At 50.0% G+C, this 18744-nt stretch overlaps 1 protein-coding gene across 3 annotated transcripts in view; it reads right to left on the reverse strand.

Moving 5' to 3' along the window:
- Window positions 1-18744, reverse strand: part of PTAFR (platelet activating factor receptor) — a 37756-nt gene that overhangs the window by 16208 nt on the left and 2804 nt on the right. Inside the window, exon 1 of one of the 3 annotated variants that reach the window (XM_038378010.2) lies at window positions 13500-13728. The exons of 1 other annotated variant lie outside the window; for it this stretch is intronic. The gene's annotated coding sequence lies outside the window, so the exon portion shown is untranslated. Of the gene's footprint in view, window positions 1-13499; window positions 13729-18744 lie in introns of those variants that run through there. One more of the 3 variants, XM_038378011.2, reaches the window with a different exon arrangement.

Below are 18744 nucleotides of genomic sequence, written 5' to 3' on the forward strand. Positions count from 1 at the left end.
TTGATAGGAACCTGCTGTATAGGCTATCTGGCCAGATCCAGTGCAGCGTGCAGAGAGAGAACACGCACACAGTGCCAACATCTGTTGACACTGCATAAGCCCACATTTCTCCAGCTTTACTTATCAGACTGTCAAGTGAGACTGTGCCAAAAGCTTTCCTGAAATCCAGGTATATTATGTCCACTGTGTTTCCTCTTAGCCTCCAAACCAATTACCCTGTGAAAGAAGGAAATCAAGCTGGTTTGGCATGATTGTTCTTGGTAAATCCAGGCTGGCTGCTAGTGATCACCCCTTCATCCTCCTAGTACTTGCAAGTTCCCAGGCAAACTGTGTATGCTTCTCCTCATTTCACTGCTGTAATGCATACACACACCATGGTGTTAAAGTCTCCTCTAGAGGAGACCGGAGGACAGTGGGCCAACACATTGCCTGAGAGCTCACTGTGACTAAAGGTCACTATGGGTATGTCTACACAGCATTTTGGAGCAAGCCTCCCACCTTGGGTCAACAGACTTGAGCTTGCAAGACTCATGTTAGTACTCTAAAAATAGTGTATAGACAGCAACCCTCTCTCTCACACATACACACACACACACACTCCCTAGGTTAGAGTCTGAGCACCAGCTCGAGGCGCAACTTCAAAGTGTTGCCTAGACAGGTATTTTTAGAGTGTTATTGTGAGCCCTGCGAGCCCAAATCTGCATGTACCCTCTGGCTCTTCTCCACAGAGAATCACAGAGACAACAACCTGCCAATAGTGGGGGCACAGTGAGAACAGCCAGCTTCAGCAGATGTTACTGAGCATGTTCAGTACAAGACAAACAGCAAATCTGGGGGAGGACATATTACCCCGTGTGCCCTCCCACCTAGGGTTGCCAGGTGTTTGGTTTTCAACTGGAAAGCGCACAGGGACCCTGGTGGCTCCAGTCAGCACCCCTGACCAGGCCTTTAAAAGTTCAGTTGTGGCACAGTGGGTCTGGCAGGCTCCCTGCCAGGCTCCATGCAGCTCCCTGAAGCAGCAATGGGTCCCTGTGGCTCCTAGGTGGAGGGACAGCCAGGGAGGCCCCGCACGCTGCCCCTGCCACAAGCACTGGCTCTGCAGCTCCCATTGGCCAGGAACTGCGGCCAGTGGGAGCTGCGGGGATGATGCCAGTAGGCGGGGGCAGTGCAGAGCCTCCTTGATAGTCCCTCTCCCTAGGAGCGACACAGAGGGACGTCAGCTGCTTCCCAAGAGCTGCCTGAGGCAAGTGCACCTCAAACCTCCTCCTGCACCCCTGCCCCAGTCCCTTCCCACATCCTGAACCCCTCATTTCTGTTCCCACCCTGGAGCCTGCACCCCCAGTCTGGAGCCCATACCTCAATCCCCTGCCTTAGCCCAGAACCCCCTCCCACACTCTGAACCCCTTGGCCCCACCCCCCAGCTTGGAGCCCTCTCCTGTACCCAAAACCCCTCATTCCTGGCCCCACTCTAGAGCCTGCCCCCCCCAGCTGAAGTCCTCACCCCCTCCCAGTGAAAATGAGCAAGTGAGCAAGGGTGGAGGATAGCAAGTGACAGAAGGAGAGGGGATGGAGTGAGTGGGGGCAGGGCCCCAAAGAAGCAGGGTAGGGTGAGGCCTCGGGGAAGGGGTGGAGCAGGAGGCGGGACAGGGTGTTCGGTTGTCTGCAATTAGAAAGCTGGCAACCCTAACGTCACGTCTGGTCAGAATCAGCCTGCAGGGGAAGTGAGGCTGTACTAGAAAGAGCGAAAAGCCTGGAGGGGGCAGGGTTGTGGGGAAGGAGACCTCTTTAGGCTAAAGAGCATTTTCTGGTAAATCAGCGTCCAAATGTCTGGCTGCTTAGCGGAGCTAGGAGCAGTAGCATAGCTGGGGGGAGCAGGGCAGCGGCTGCTCCCCCACTGAGCGCAAGTGGCGCCTTGTCAATGTCTTGGTGCCTTTTAAATGTTCCCCCATGGAGGGAACAGGGGGAGTTATCCCAAAGAAAGGCGCCACCCACAGCGGTGCTTTTACTCACCCAGTGGCGCTCCGGGTCTTCGGCGGCACCTCGGCGGCGGGACCTTCAGTGCGGCCGAAGACACCTGGAGCAAGTGAGGGCCTGACACCAGAGCGCCGCCAGGTCAGTAAAAGTGCCACAACGACCCTTTTTTTGGATCGCTCCCCCGTTCCCTCCACCTGGCTACGCGGCTGGCTGGGAGTCGCTGTGGCTCTTTTCTGCCATCAAGGACACAGAAGCTCAGCTGCCTGCTCCAGCCATGGCTGCACAAACAAAAGCAGCAGTCTCAGGGCCCAGCACTCAGGTTCCTCATTGATGGGCTCAGGACCAGGCCAGAAAACGTCAAGTCCATCTGCCCCACAACATAGAATATCACAGTTGGAAGGGACCTCAGGAGGTCACCTAGTCCAACCCCCTGCTCAAAGCAGGACCAAACACCAACTAAATCATCCCAGCCAGGGCTTTGTCAAGCTTGACCTTAAAAACTTCTAAGGAAGGAGATTCCACTATCTCCCTAGGTAACCCATTCCAGTGTTTCACCACCCTCCTAGTGAAAGAGTTTTTCCTAATATCCAACCTAAACCTCCCCCACTGCAACTTTAGACCATTGCTCCTTTTTTTTTTTTGTCATCTGCTACCACTGAGAACAATCTAGAGCTAGCCTCTTCAGAACCCCCTTTCAGGTAATTGAAAACAAACTATCAAATCCCCCTTCATTCTTCTCTTCCGCAGACTAAACAATCCCAGTTCCCTCAGCCTCTCCTCATAAATCATGTGCTCCAGTCCCCTAATCATTTTTGTTGCCCTTCGCTGGATGCTTTCCAATTTTTCCACATCCTTCTGGAGTACTGTCCAGTTTTCGGCCCCACACTAAAAGATGAGGCCTCACCAATGTCGAATACAGGGGAATGATCACGCCCCTCGATCTGCTGGCAATGCCCCTACTTATACAGCCCAAAATGCTTGTAGCCTTCTTGGCAACAAGGGCACACTGACTCATATCCAGCTTCTCATCCACTGTAACCCCTAGGTCCTTTTCTGCAGGACTGCTGCCTAGCCATTTGGTCCCTAATCTGTAGCATTGCATGGGATTATTCCTTCCTAAGTGAAGGACTCTGCACTTGTTCTTGTTGAACCTTTTGGCCCAATCCTCTAGTTTGTCTAGGTCCCTCTGTATCCTATCCCTACCCTCCAGCATATCTACCTCTCCTCCCAGTTCAGTGTCATCTGCAAACTTGCAGAGGGTGCAATCCACACCATCCTCCAGATCCTTTATGAAGATATTGAACAAAACCGGCCTGAGGACTGACCCTTGGGGGAACTCCGCTAGATACCGGCTGCCAACTAGACATGGAGTCATTGAGCCTGACAATCTAGCCAGCTTTCTATCCACCTTATAGTCCATTCATCCAGCCCATACTTCTTTAACTTGCTGGCAAGAGTACTGTGGGAGACCATATCAAAACTTTGCTAAAGTCAAGGAACAACATGTCCACTGCTTTCCCCTCATCCACAGGGCCAGTTATCTCATCATAGAAGGCAATTAGATTAGTCAGGCATGACTTGCCCTTGGTGAATCCATGCTGACTGTTCCTGATCACTTTCCTCTCCTCCAAGTGCTTCAGAATTGATTCCTTGAGGACCTGCTCCATGATTTTTCCAGGGACTGAGGTGAGGCTGACTGGCCTGTAATTCCCAGGATCCTCCTTCTTCCCTTTTTTAAAGATGGACACTACATTAGTCTTTTTTCCAGTCGTCTGGGACCTCTCCCGATCACCATGAGTTTTCAACAATGGCCAATGGCTCTGCAATCACATCCGCTAACTCCTTTAGCGCTCTCGGATGCTGCGCATCTGGCCCCATGGACTTGTGCTCATCCAGCTTTTCTAAATAGTCCGGAACCACTTCTTTCTCCACAGAGAGCTGGTCACCTCCTCCCCATGCTGTGCTGCCCAGTGCAGTAGTCTGGGAGCTGACCTTTTTCGTGAAGACAGAGGCAAAAAAAGCATTGAGTACATTAGCTTTTTCCACATCCTCTGTCACTAGGTTGCCTCCCTCATTCAGGAAGGGGCCCACACTTCCCTTGACTTTCTTCTTGTTGCTAACATACCTGAAGAAACCCTTCCTGTTACTCTTAACATCTCCTGCTAGCTACAACTCCAGGTGTGATTTGGCCTTCCTGATTTCACTCCTGCATGCCCGAGCAATATCTTCCACTTCTTGTAAGCTTCTTTTTTGTGTTTAAGATCAGCAAGGATTTCAGTGTTAAGCCAAGCTGGTCGCCTGCCATATTTACTAGTCTTTCTACACATCGGCATGGTTTGTTCTGAAAAACCTCAATAAGGATTCTTTAAAATACAGCCAGCTCTCCTGGACTCTTTTCCCCCCTCATGTTATTCTCCCAGGGGATCCTGCCCATCAGTTCCCTGAGGGAGTGCTTTTCTGAAGTCCAGGGTCCATATTCTGCTGCTCTCTTTTCTTCCGTGTGTCAGGATCCTGAACTCAACCATCTCATGGTCACTGCCTCCCAGGTTCCCATCCACTTTTGCTTCCCCTACTAATTCTTCCCAGTTTGTGAGCAGCAGGTCAAGAAGAGCTCTGCCCCTAGTTGGTTCCTCCAGCACTTGCACCAAGAAATTGTCCCCTACACTTTCCAAAAACTTCCTGGACTGCCTGCGCACCGCTGTATTGCTCTCCCAGCAGATATCAGGGTGATTGAAGTCTCCCATGAGAACCAGGGCCTGCGATCTAGTAACTTCTGTTATTTGGCAGAAGAAAGCCTCGTCCACCTCATCCCCCTGATCCGGTGGTCTATAGCAGACTCCCACCACGACATCACCCTTGTTGCTCACACTTCTAAACTTAATCCAGAGACACTCAGGTTTTTCTGCAGTTTCATACCGGAGCTCTGAGCAGTCATACTGCTCTCTTCTATACAATGCAACTCCCCCACCTTTTCTGCCCTGCCTGTCCTTCCTGAACTGTTTATATCCATCCATGACAGTACTCCAGTCATGCGAGTTATCCCACCAAGTCCCTGTTATTCCAATCACATCATAATTCTTTGACTGTGCCAGGACTTCCAGTTCTCCCTGCTTGTTTCCCAGGCTCCTTGCATTTGTGTACAGGTACTTGAGATAAGTCGCTGATCGTCCCTCTCTCAGCATGAGGCAGGAGCCTGCCCCTTTTGCGTTCTCCCACTCGCGCTTCCTCCTGGTATCCCACTTCCCCACTTACCTCAGGGCTTTGTTCTCCTTCCCTCGGTGACCCTAGTTTAAAGCCCTCCTCACTAGGTCAACCAGCCTGCTTTCAAAGATGCTCTTCCCTCTTCATTAGGTGGAGCCCGTCTCTGCCTAGCACTCCTTCTTGGAAGACCATCCCATGGTCAAAGAATCCAAAGCCTTCTCTCAGACACCACCTGCGTAGCCATTCGTTGACTTCCACGATTCAATGGTCTCTACCCAGGCCTTTTCCTTCCATGGGGAGGATGGACGAGAACATCACTTGCACCTCAAACGCCTTTACCCTTCTTCCCAGAGCCACGTAGTCTGCAATGATCTGCTCAAGGTCATTCTTGGTAGTACCATTGGTGCCCACATGGAGAAGCAGGAAGGGGTAGCGATCAGAGGGCTTGAATACCCAGGGTGTAGACAGTAACTGGCCTGTGCCATTGGCTCTATGCTGAACTGCTGGGCCTCAAAGCAGGGAAGGAGCTGGGTTTCAATGGACAGGTGTAGAAAACTCAGAAGAAGAAATGTGGGAGAAGCAACATTGTGATCCCATTTATACTGGTTACTGCAGGGGGGCAGATAGAACTAGCATCTGCCAAGCCTCTGCAAGAGAGGCTGACTCTTCCCCTCCTCATGCTTCACTCAGTCCTGCCACTCACTCAGAAAGGTATGCAGTGCCATCCTGCCCCCCAGCACTTGGGGACAGCACATTTATTCTGGGCCAGCACTTGGGATCCCAAGCTGTGTTCAAGAAAGGCAGCAGCTCAGGGGATGCAGTGCCTCAGGGGAGAGAGCTCTGGGCAAAGAGCAACCCTAGGAGCCAGGAGAGCTGGCTGCCCTGCCAGTGCTTGCCTGTGTGACTAATGCTAACCTTCTCTTCCCACCCCTTTAATGACACTCGCCAGAATGTCCCTGTTCTCCCCCCATGCCTTTTTCCCAGGCTGCACCTGACATGACATGCCTCCTACACCTAGCCTCCCTTCAGCAAGCCACTGAGGAGGAGTCCCCTCCAGGAGGGGCTGAGGGACTGGAGCCCCTCCCATGAATAGCCCTACTCAGGGTCCAGGCCCAGAGCTGGCCTAGCTGGCCTGTACTAACACCAAGATAGCAGCCACATTGGGCGAGACCCTGGCAGACTCCCTGCTAGCTTTGTTGTCACAGTTAGCACAGCACATTCAAAGGGGCCTTCTCATTTGGGGAGCTCAGAGATCTGGCCAGTCTGGCCTTTGGGGGCTAACACAGGGCACCAGAGGTTCTGAGCAGCCACAGCACCCATTGACATCAGCTGGGGTTGGCAGGTGTCCAGTTTTCAACTGGAACGCCTGGTCGAAAGGGACCTGGTGGCTCTGGTCAATATCTTTGACCAGGCCACTTAGAGTCCAGTCAACAGTGCAGCGGGGCTAAGGCAGGCTCCCTGCCTGCCCTGGCTCTGTGCAGCTCCCAGAAGTGATAGCTTGTGGAGGGACCAGGGGGCTGCACGCATTGTCCCTGCCCTGAACTCCTGTTCCACAGCTCTCAGGAGCTCACAGGAGCCATGGCCAATAGGAGCTGTGGAGGCGGTGCCTGCACACATCGCGCAGAGCCGCCTGGCCCCTCCACTTAGGAGCTGCCTGGAGGGACATGCTACTGCTTCTGGGAGCAGCCTCAGGTAAGCACCGCCCAGAGTCTGCACCCTCTTCCACACCCAAACTCCCTCCCAAAGCCTGCAGCCTCACCCCCTGCCACACTCCAAACCCCCCAGCCCCACCCCCAAAGCCCACAACTCCCGCCAGTGCCTTTACCCTCTCCTGCACCCCAACCCCCTGGCTCCAGCCAGGTGAAAATGAGCGAGGGAAAGCGAGGGAAGGAGATCGGATGGAGTGAGTGGGGGCAGGGCCTCAGAGAAGAGGCAGGGGTGGGATAAGGGTGTTCAGTTTTCTGCAATCAAAAAGTTGGCAACCCTAATGTCAGCTGCAACCATGAGTACTCAGCACTGCTGGAAATCAGGCCCCACCCTGGGGGTGTCACATCTGTGTCTCGTTTCTGGAGTGCCCAAACTCCAAGGATAGCTGGGGAATGCTGGCCATATTCTTCCCAGTAAGAAACTCAGTGTCTTGGACAAGCCTGCCCCAGTGTGAGCCATTCACCTGCATGTATGCACTGGACCCACAACACGGACACCTGGAGCCCAGCTGCCTCCCCCTGCTGTGTCATCCAGCTGCCAGTATCCCAGGAGCCGTGTGAGGAGCCCAGCCGCGCTGTGGTAGACTGTGGGAGCAGCTCAGGCACTTTCCAGCACTAGGGACCTGTTGAGTGTATTTGAAAGTCTGCCTACAGATTGTTAATGACAGTACAGGTCACTATTTAATGATAATGGGGGAGCTGTGCACCACTCCCTGTCACTGGCATCAGGAGACTGGGAATAGCTGTAGCTGTGAGCCTGTCCCAGCCCCTTCCCCAACCCCCTGACATACAGAGGTGTCTGACAGTTTCTAGCTGGCCTCAGAGGAACAGAAATGGTGGCTGCCACCTCATTTCGACACTGCTTCCCTTCTTGGGCTTGACTGAAAGAGTCAGAGGTTTCATTCAGATCACACACCTCCAGGGGCATATTCTGAGCTGCGTATTTGGGAGTTTCTGCAAGCAGCCCCAACCAGCTCCCCTTCCCCATGACTCACTGCAGACCCTTTCAAGCAAGAGAAGGGCTCACAGGACAGTAAATGTGGCTTGAGGGCTGTCAAACCTGCCAATGTGTGACAAGCCATCAAACTGTGATACCATGACTGAAATGTGGAACACCTGGCTTTTGTTATACATTGCCCTATAATTGACAGGTTTAACTGCAGAACTTCAGGGGGTTCTCACTGTACAAATTAAAAATTTAAAAATTGTATCAAATGAGAACTAGAAAAATTGATACCATTATATGCATCCATAACTCTTCCGTGTCTCCCCTCCTCACCCCCAGGTCATCAGCAGGATTTGAATCCAAGAAATTCAGATCCTTAGCACACATGTTTACTAGGGGAGGAGCATGGTCTCGTGGTTAGCGCAGTGTCTGGTTAGAGAGAATATAGTCAAGCTCATAGATTTGGCACATCCTTTATAACAATTTCCGAACTCAAAAAGTGTTGCATCCAACATGGGGGAGTCTATATTAGACTTCATCTTCACAGCTAAAGAACTGATCATAGAACTAAAAATTAATGGTAATTTAGATACACATGATCATGATTTGATCACATTTATAATGTGCAAACAGAAAAATGTCCAGACCAATGATTTATGTACCTGTTGTTTTAAAAGGGTCAATTTCAAAAAGCAGAAAACAGTTATGAGTCAGTTCAGCTGGAAGTACAAATTTTATCAGAAAAATGTGAATGATTCTTAAGCAATTCCCAGTTATATTTTACTATATGCCCCAAAAGCCACAATCCCACAGCTCAGGAAGAAAGCCATGCTAATTAAAAAACAGACTGAGTTTAGAGGGGAAGTGAAGACAATTATTTAAAATATAACAAATGGATGAATGGAGAAGGCAATAGTAATTAATATAAATCAGAAGCTAGAAACTGTAGAAAACTGATAAAGGAAGCAAAAACACAAGGGGGGGGAAATCTATGGCCAGTAGAAATAAGAAAGCATTTTTAAAAATTAGTAAGATCAAAAAAGAATCCTAACAATTGTGTGTACCAAGCCCTTCGAGGGTTCCTGCTGGAGGTCCGGTGATCCTACCACACCCTGCCCCAGGTAGGGTTGTCACCTTTCTAATTGCTGGTAACTGGACCCCCAAGGCCCTGCTTCTTCTCTGGCTCTTCCCCTAGGGCCACACCCCTGCTCCGCCTCTTCTCTGGCTCTTCTTCCCAATGCCCTGCCCCCATCACATGCTCCTTTCTCCATCCTTCCCCATGTCGCTTGCTGGATTGTCTCAAGGAGCCTACTTGCAGGAAGGAGGTAGTCCCGATGAGCAGGGGCTGGTGTGGACTAATAACCTGGCACCTCCTGCCACCCCACAGTAACTGGACTTTTGGTTTGGGTGACATTTAGGGTTGCCAGGACCCCTTTTTGACTGGACTTTTGGTAGAAAACCAGGCACCTGGCAATCCTAAATAGCACCTGGACACAGAAGCTAAATAAAGGACTGTCCGGTAAAACCTGGACAGATGGCAACCCTAGACCCAGGAAGAAGCAGTAGAGATGGGTCCTCAAAGCCTGCCTAGATAGGCCTCATGGAAGGAGCCAATCAGAGCCTAGCAGCCTCAATTAAAAGGAGCTACAGGAGCTGAGTAGGTCAGTTCCTGGCTGGGACCAGAAGAACAAGGAAGGGTGCTTGTTACTGCTGACAGGAGCTCAAGAAGACTCAAGAAGCTTTCGTGAGCTTCTGGTGATCCCTGCATTCACCAAGGAGGAAGAGGATTTGAGAACCTCAGCCTTGAGTCAGGGTGGAGAGAAAGGGGCTACATGGGAAAAGGCCCATGGAATAGCAGCAGCAAACTGAAGGAAGGAGTATGTGGCTGCTATATGTAGGGTCCCTGGGTTGGGACCCGGAGTAGTGGGTGGGCCATGGTCCCTCCCCCCCAGCCTATTAGCAAAGTGACCTAAGCCCCCCAATGGGGACAAGGCTCTGTTTGGAAGCGCAAGTGAAGACAGTTTTGTTGAACTCTTTGCAATCCTGGAATGGGACTGAACTTGAGACCTGTCTGGAGAGCTGGGGCAGTGAAGATAGAGGCTCCAGGAAGAATGCCCCCAGGGGCAGTGCTCTATAACAGTGCAGGGAAGGACAAGCAAACTCCTGTTTTCCATTTTAAACAAGCCCTGCTGCTATTAAAAGCTCAGGCAGAGAGGTTTGCTAACCACACAGGAATTTCAAATGGATAGTGTTAGTTCAGGCCCCAATTCTTCCTGACCTCTGAACAGACCAGCCCTAGCATTGCCATATGTAGCATTGTGCATGTTCAAAGCAGTGTGCAGTATCTGCAGTATTACCAAAGCCAAAATTTCAAATTATGAGTCAGACCCCAAAAACATGTTTTAAAAAAAAAAATTGATGCCATTTTTTTTCCTCCAGATTGTTGAAAGTTGCAGAAGTTATGTGAAACCTGCATCCCCATCAAGAGGAAAAAATTCATAGGGAAGAGCTGCAGCCCAAACTGGATGGGATAAAGTACAACATGGTTTTACAAAAGGCAGATCGTGCCAGACCAATCTGATCTCTTTCTATGAGAAGATAATGATTTTTTAGACAAAGAAAATGCAGTAGATCTAACCTACCTGGATTTCAGTAAAGTATATAGTTAACTTGAAGTTGGGGATTAATATGAGAATTGAAAGATGGGTAAGGAACTGGTTAAAGGGCAGACTACAATGAGTCATACTGAAAGGTGAACTGTCAGGCTGGAGGGAGGTTATTAGTGGAGATCTTCAGGGATCAGTCTTGGGATCAACTTTATTTAACATTATTACTGACCTTGGCACAAAAAAGTAGGAATGTGCTAATAAAATTTGTGGATGACACGAAGCTGGGAGGTATTGCCAATACGGAGTTTGGCCAGAACATCATACAAGAAGATCTGGAGGACTTTGAAAACTGGAGTAATAGAAATGGGATGAAGAAAAGGAGTACTTGTGGCACCTTAGACTAACAAATTTATTTGAGCATAAGCTTTCATGAGCTACAGCTCACTTCATCGGATGCATTCAGTGGAAGATACAGTGGGGAGATTTATATACACACGCACAGAGAACATGAAACAATGGGTTTTATCATACACACTGTAAGGAGAAAAGGAGTACTTGTGGCACCTTAGAGACTAACAAATTTATTAGAGCATAAGCTTTCGTGAGCTACAGCTCACTTCATTGGATGCATTTGGTGGAAAAAACAGAGGAGAAATTTATATACACACACAGAGAACATGAAACAATGGGTTTATCATACACACTAAGGAGAGTGATCACTTAAGATAAGCCATCACCAGCAGCAGGGGGGGAAAGGAGGAAAACCTTTCATGGTGACAAGCAAGGTAGGCTAATTCCAGCAGTTAACAAGAATATCAGATTTATTAGAGCATAAGCACTCTCCTTACTGTGTGTATGATAAACCCATTGTTTCATGTTCTGTGTGTGTGTGTGTGTGTGTGTGTGTGTGTGTGTGTGTGTGTGTGTGTGTGTGTGTGTGTGTGTATATAAATCTTTCCTCTGCTTTTTCCACCAAATGCATCCGATGAAGTGAGCTGTAGCTCACGAAAGCTTATGCTCTAATAAATTTATTAGTCTAAGGTGCCACGGGTACTCCTTTTCTTTTTGTAAGGAGAGTGATCACTTAAGATGAGCTATTACCAGCAGGAAGGTGTGGGGGGGAAGGAGGAAAACCTTTTATGGGGATAATCAAGGTGGGCCATTTCCAGCAGTTAACAAGAACGTCTGAGGAACAGTGGGGGGTGGGGTTGGGGGGGAGAAACAACATGGGGAAATAGTTTTACTTTGTGTAATGACCCATCCACTCCCATTCTCTATTCAAGTCCAAGTTAATTGTATCCAATTTGCAAATTAATTCCAATTCAGCAGTCTCTGGGACTTTTTGAAGTTTTTTTTTTTTTTTTTTTTTTTTTTTTTTTAAGAATAGCTACTCTCAGGTCTGTAATCGAGTGACCAGATTCGATGAAGTGAGCTGTAGCTCACGAAAGCTTATGCTCAAATAAATTTGTTAGTCTTTAAGGTGCCACAAGTACTCCTCCGGTCACTCGATTACAGACCTGAGAGTGGCTATCCCTCACTCTCCCAGACCTTGGGAGACAGGCCAGTCCTCACTTACAGACAGCCCTCCAATCTGAAGCAAATACTCACCAACAACTATGCACCACACAACAAAAACACTAATCCAGGAACCTATCCCTGCAACAAACCGTTGCCAACTCTGTCCACATATCTATTCAAGGGACACCATCATAGGACCTACCCACATCAGCCACACCATCAGGAACTCATTCACCTGCACATTTACCAATGTGATGTATGCCATCATGTGCCAGCAATGCCCCTCTGCCATGTACATCGGTCAAATCGGACAGTCTCTATGCAAAAGAATAAAGGGACACAAATCAGACTCAAGAATTGTAACATTCAAAAACCAGTCGGAGAACACTTCAACCTCCCTGGACACTCAAACAACAAACTTAAGAGTGGCAATTCTTCAACAAAAAACTTCACAAACAGACTCAGATGAGAAACTGCAAAACTGGAATTAATTTGCAAACTGGACACCATCAAATTAGGCCTGAAGACAGACTGGGAGTGGATGGGTCACTAGCATGGGGAAATTAGTTTTTAGTTTTTGTAATTTCCCCCTACTGTTACTCACGCCTTCTTATCAACTGTTTGAAATGGGCCACCCTGATTACCATGACAAAAACAATTTTTCCTCCTGTTGATAATAGCGCACTTTAATTGAATTGTCTCATTAGACCTGACCCTCCACATGATAAGGCAACTCCCATCTTCCTACTGTATTTTCCACTCCATGCATGTGATGAAGTGGGTTTTAGCCCACAAAAGCTTATGCCCAAATAAATTTATCAGTCTCTAAGATGCCACAAGGACTACTTTGTTTTTGCTGATACAGACTAACACAGCTACCACTCTGAAATAAAGAATGAGGCAGCCAGATTCTGCACTCCTGTCTGTAGTCAGATATGCCATTATTAATTAGGAGTATTCTGACATGTATTGCCATCATGCCCCAAGGGACCAGTCAGGATCAGGACATTGCTGTGCTGGGTACTGCATAAACACACAGGTAGTGCTAGTCACTGTCCCAATGACCTCTACTGACAAGTCTGTTACAGTTTTACTGAATAGCTGTGACAGAGCTCCGACCTTGTCCCCATCGGTCCTGCGCTTCCAGGCGGTTTATGCTAGCCTCAGAGGCTCACTGCAACCCTCCACATAGCCCTTTTCTCTCTCTCTCGGGCCAGGGTACAGTCTACTGAGCCCTTTTCATCACAAGTCAGCAAGGAGGTTGGTTAGAGAACTCCCACAGTCTCTGTTGTCCCTACAGGCTTATTCACAAACAGTTTAGCCTCCTGTCATTACAGGGGCCTGTCTGCCCCTCCCAGGAGGTGTTTCTGTAGTGTCACATTGGGGGGAACCCAGGCCCACCCTCTACTCTGGGTTCCGGCCTAGGGACCCTAATAGCAGCAGCTGTTGGCAGCTGACCTTTCACTACCAGAGTTGCTATAGTTGCCTGGGCCACTTTCCCATAGCTCTCCCACTTCTCTCTCTTAATGCCATCTTCATCCTTACCTTAAGGCTCCCTTTCCAGTGGTTTGAGGGCATCTTCATTACCCAGACCATCAGCCACACTTGCTCTCCTCTGGCTCCAGGGCTCTCCTCAGCCTGACTGGAGTGATCCCTTTTAAAGTATCAGAGGGGCCTTAATTAGAGTCAGGTGTTCTCATTAGCCTAACAGCTTCAACTGACTCTTTCCAGGCTAATTGGAGTCAGGTGTCCACCCTAGCCTGGAGCAGCCCCTGCTCTGGTCAATCAGGGAACAGAAAACTGCTTATCCAGTGGCCAGTAGAGCTGCCTTCTACTACTCTGCTGAATGACGCCTTTGAGGAGCAGTGGGCTCTGTCCGGGGTTCTCTGCTCGGTGTCCCCGTCCGGTTCCCTTCTTTTGACCCTTTGACCGCACACCTGTCCCTGTTATTTTATTAGTTGTCCCCTGGAATTTTTTGGGCATCTAGGTCCTGTGGATCCCCCTTTTAGGCTGGGGGGGATCCTTTAGCTGTGGACGGGCCTCGCCCGCCCACTTCCCGGATCCCAATAAGACTACTCTGCTGTACCCAACTGGCCTGGGTCTATCACACAGCTAATGAGTCAATGCGAAATGCTGTGGTCTGTGTATTTCCATTAAACAGCTGCTGAATGTTAACTGCATTCATTGCTGAAACCCGAGGAATTCAGCATTCTCACAGGAAAGGCAGAAATTAAGGGCCTGGCTCTGCCTTGTACCATCACTTAGGGCTGTGCAGAGTGGTTGTAATGCACTATCCTGCTGTTTGGTAGCAGATGACACCCCCGTTGCACAGGTGTAAATAGCAACATCAGATACAAGACATTAGGAATCAGGACCTTATTCTGGACCACATATAACTCCAGGACATGTAGCTATGTAACTGTTATGGTTTTGTGTTCTGTGTACCGTACCTTTACATGTCTAGGAGTCTTTAGGCTGCAGAGACAGCTGCCATTTTGTTCAGGAGAGTGGCTGCAGCATGTTACAGAGGAGGCACACACTGTCATCTTGAAAGTCATTGTCACTAAAAGTATACTGCTGCTTTTTCTGTTGGAAAATATACATGAAGACAGCCACTGACTGTGCTATAGTTCTGCTCAGGCCACAGCATTTCTGGGAGTCTCTCAGAGATCTCCCTGTAATTCCAATAACAGCAGGATTTGGGGTCAGGACAGACCTATGCTTCCACCATTCAGTAGCGACTGAGCCATGGGACATGTGACTCAGCCACATAAGATGCTCGTTCTAAATCGACTGCACTTGACAATAACAGAGAGTGATTCTCTGAACTCTTGGCCTTACAATTTCAGGGTTGTAATCAGTGCCCCATACACGCCTCATGTGCAGCACTGCCACATTTTGTCTATTTTCTTATTTTAATTCATGGTCACACAGATACTGGCACTTTCCAACCTGATTGCTTCAGCAATGCAGCGTGGTGTCTTTTGCAGCACAGCTCTGTGTGGGGACAGCTCAAAGCATGAGGGACAGCTCAAAGCACAGCTCTGTGTGGTGCTGCATAATCTGGTTCTGATTTCTTGGGGCTAAAGTGGGAGGCAACACAACTCAGTATTTCTGCCTTTGCTAGAAGCGCCAGTGCTGAGTTAGATGTTCAAAGCACACCGCAGTGGGGAGCAGTAGTGAGATGGGCCTTGATGTGAACTCATTTGTCTGGTTAATTTCGCCAGTGGCTTGAGTATGTCAACTCCCATCTCAGCCACATTCCAGGGAGCAGGAGTCAGCAAAGTGGCTCAAGCTTCCACGGCCCTAAGCAGTATTTTCTTTTACTCATTCCAGTAAAAAAATATTAAATCAGCACCTGTAGCTTTCCACCTTGTAGGCACTCCATAGACTAGCAAGAAACAGACTTGCCTTGCTGGCCATTTCCAAACCAGAGGGTTTCAAATACACAGCAGGAAGTTACGCAACACAAAATGAAATGTTTCAGAGTAGCAGCCATGTTAGTCTGTATTCGCAAAAAGAAAAGGAGTACTTGTGGCACCTTAGAGACTAACAAATTTATTAGAGCATAAGCTTTCGTGAGCTACAGCTCATATCATGCATCCGATGAAGTGAGCTGTAGCTCACGAAAGCTTATGCTCTAATAAATTTGTTAGTCTCTAAGGTGCCACAAGTACTCCTTTTCTTTTTACAAAATGAAATGTGTACCGTGTAAAGCTCTGTGAAGCAGAGTAATAGCAGCTCAAATGAAATGTGACCCGTGACCCCAAATTTAACTACGTAGTGAGAGGGCCAAAAAAGTGTCCCCATGGCTAAACAACAGAGTAAAAACAGTCAGAGGCAAAAAGGCAGCCTTTACAAATTGGATGTCAAATCCTGCTGAGGAAAAGAGAAAGGTGCATGAGCTCAGAGCAAGTGGAATGTGCTCCCATGCTGATGGTGCAGCATTTCACATCCATTTTCTCTCATCTGGGTTCTTGCATTGGGCCCATCAGTGCAGTATCTGAGTGTCTCCCAGCAGAAAATAATGGCATCTCTGTCTTTCTTCCCTGCTTGCCATAGGCAGGCTCCGGCTGCTCCTGAATGCAGAAGAGCAGGAGTGTGGTGCTGGCCACAGCGATGGGGTTTGCATTAGCTTTAAAGACAGCCAGGCTGGCCATCCTGGTTTACTCCACCAGCAAGCGGCGTAGTCTGGGTCTGGTTCCCGTGAGGACTCTGTCAAACCCAATTGTTAGTCTCCCCCTCAGTTAGCAGCTGTTGTGGGAAGTCATGCCTGAGGGGGAAGAAAGCCAATATCTCAGGCAGGTGGGGCCAGTGTCATGCAGGGCTTTGAAACTGAGGGCAAGGAGCCTAAACACGGTGTTCAGTGGGGAGCCAGAGCAAAGAGCAAAAACCCGGGCAATGTGTCCCTGGGAACCCGTGGGGCTGGGCAGATGCTGCCGCACTGTGAGCCACGTGGCGCATTGGCAGAGCTTGGGCCTCCATTTCCTGAAGGTAGGAAACTGCAGCAGCTTTATCAGGGCCTTTACCTAACTCGTGGCCAGCTCAGCAGGTGATAAGATCAGCTGTGACCTGCTGGCCGATGCAGATAGATGGGAGGATGTTCTGCTGGGGGAGTGCGCAGGAGCAGGGCAGAATCAGGCTGGCCTGCACAGAGGCAGACAGTTCAGCTAAACGGGATGCCTAGTGGTGATGTGGGTATTTTGCTGCAGGTCTGACTCTGGAACAAACCTGGCTCAGGGTGGAGTCAGCGATGGCTGGTAACAAACCCAATTTAGCTAACTCCGTTCTAGCCACGTTGCTTCCCAGATAGGATTGTCCACATAGCCTGGCACAGGAATACCCGCTCCAGGTAAACCAGCACAGGAGGTGCCCAAGGCCAGGGGCCCATCTAGCTGTCTAGGGCCAAGGGATGGGGTTGCTCTGGCAGAGTTCTCCAAAGTACTCCCCTCTCACTGCCAGAATCAGCTCTGCCTCATGTGGGGTGGCTGCTGCCGCTCCTCTCACCCCACTGCTGATGTTGGCCAGGCAGCGAGAGGCCTAGGAGACAGGGCAGGTAACATTGGCCACGAAGCCAGAGCAAAGCTAGGTGTGGTCTGTGCCCTGCTGTCCCCTCACCCTGGGCATCTGGGCAGCTCACCTGCTGGTTTCCTGCAGCTGCTGAATGGGGAGGGCAGGGAATGAGCCCCAGGAGACAGGAGTCCTGGAGGTTGAGGAGTAGTTGCCCAGAATGACAATGGGCTTTTGACAGAGATGAAAGGCCAGAGCCATTTCAGGGCCTTGCTTGTCCTCCTTTGGAGGCAGTAGCACAGCACAGTGGCAAACACTTCAGAGACCTGCAGCAGGAGCAGAGTGGCTGTACCCCTGGCCTGTGGGCAGGAGCCCGTCACTCAGAGCCCAAGTGCTGGAGCCTGGTAGGGTCAGGGCAGGAGCTGCTTGCAAAGTGGGGAAGCATTCAGTTTGCACAGATGGAATGAGCAGATCTGCTATCAGGTGCAGGGCCGGGTCCATGTCTTAGTCACCAGGATTCACAGTAACTTTTCACTCCAGAGATGCTAGCCAGCTGGAGGGGGCTGAGCAACATCTCTCAAGGCTGGCTTGCTAGGCCTGGAGTATGTTCACAGCCTTCAACCTGGGCTGGGCTGGGGTGGCTGTGAGGCAAGTGCCTAGTCCCTTGTCCTGTGGTATGACACCTCTGGGCGCTGGCTGCACAAGGGAAGCCATATTACCTGGAAGGAGGAGGACATTCCAAACTGTGCATGTGGCTTTTGTATGAAAAGCTCCCACAGCGGGTGTCTCTGGTGCTTTCCCCACAAGAGCCAATGGAGGACCATCCCTGGGATACAGCAGGACGCTGTATTTGAGTGCTGGCTGGCTGGCCACTGGTCCGGCCTGAAGAGGCAACGAAGTCCAGTGGGCAGAGCACTAGCCTGGGCTCTGTGCCTCCTAGGGGTAGAAGGGCACTGTGGAAGGGCTACGTACTGCAATGGGCATGAAGGCTTTGAATAGACTTATGGGCTCAGTGCCTCTGCAGCATTATTCAACTGAACCCAAAAAGCAGAAAGGAGCTATTTGTGCACAAGGCAAATCCTCTGGGAGTCCCCTTCCCCCCCGCTGCTGCATTCCAAGAGCTTTGGGGCTAGCTCCTCCCAGCTCCATGCTATATTCTTCCCTCCCTCTGCCAAACTCAGGCTTGCCTGCCTGTCAGCAACACCCCCAAAATGATGTCCTTGGAGCTAACACCTGGAAGCAGTGGGTCCCTGCACCCTCCTGCTGGCTTTTGGTGATTATCAGCACAAGGGGAGTTCCCTGTCCCCCAGAGCTGAGGCTGGAGAAAGCAGCTGCTCCTCTTCCCTTTCCAGGAGCCATGCCGTCCCCTCCTTCCTGACCCTTCAGGTAGTACATCTCCATCAGGCAGAGACTTTTGTCTTACGGCCCAGCTGGCATTCCCTCAGCTGGTGACCACTGACTCCTGATGCTAAACCCGTATCGCTGCCCATCCTGTGGTGTCAGTTGCTCACCTGCCCATTGTGTCAGTCCTAGACTATGGGTGCTCTGCAGCAGGGACACACACTCTTTGCAGTGTTTGCAGAATGCCCTGTATAACTGGGTGCTGCTCCCTATCTGGGGTCCTTTAGCATGACTGCTGCAGCAAAAAATAAATAACCCAGGCAGTGGCCTGCTTCCCTGCCATTTTCTGGAGTCTTGATTCTCTCCAGCCTATTCCCAACTGCACATGTAGCACTCCTGCTCTGCCATTCTCAGAGTGCCCGCACTGCAGCCTTGGGGA

The sequence above is a fragment of the Dermochelys coriacea genome, chromosome 19, assembly GCF_009764565.3.
Source record: "Dermochelys coriacea isolate rDerCor1 chromosome 19, rDerCor1.pri.v4, whole genome shotgun sequence".
Taxonomy (NCBI): Eukaryota; Metazoa; Chordata; order Testudines; family Dermochelyidae; genus Dermochelys; species Dermochelys coriacea.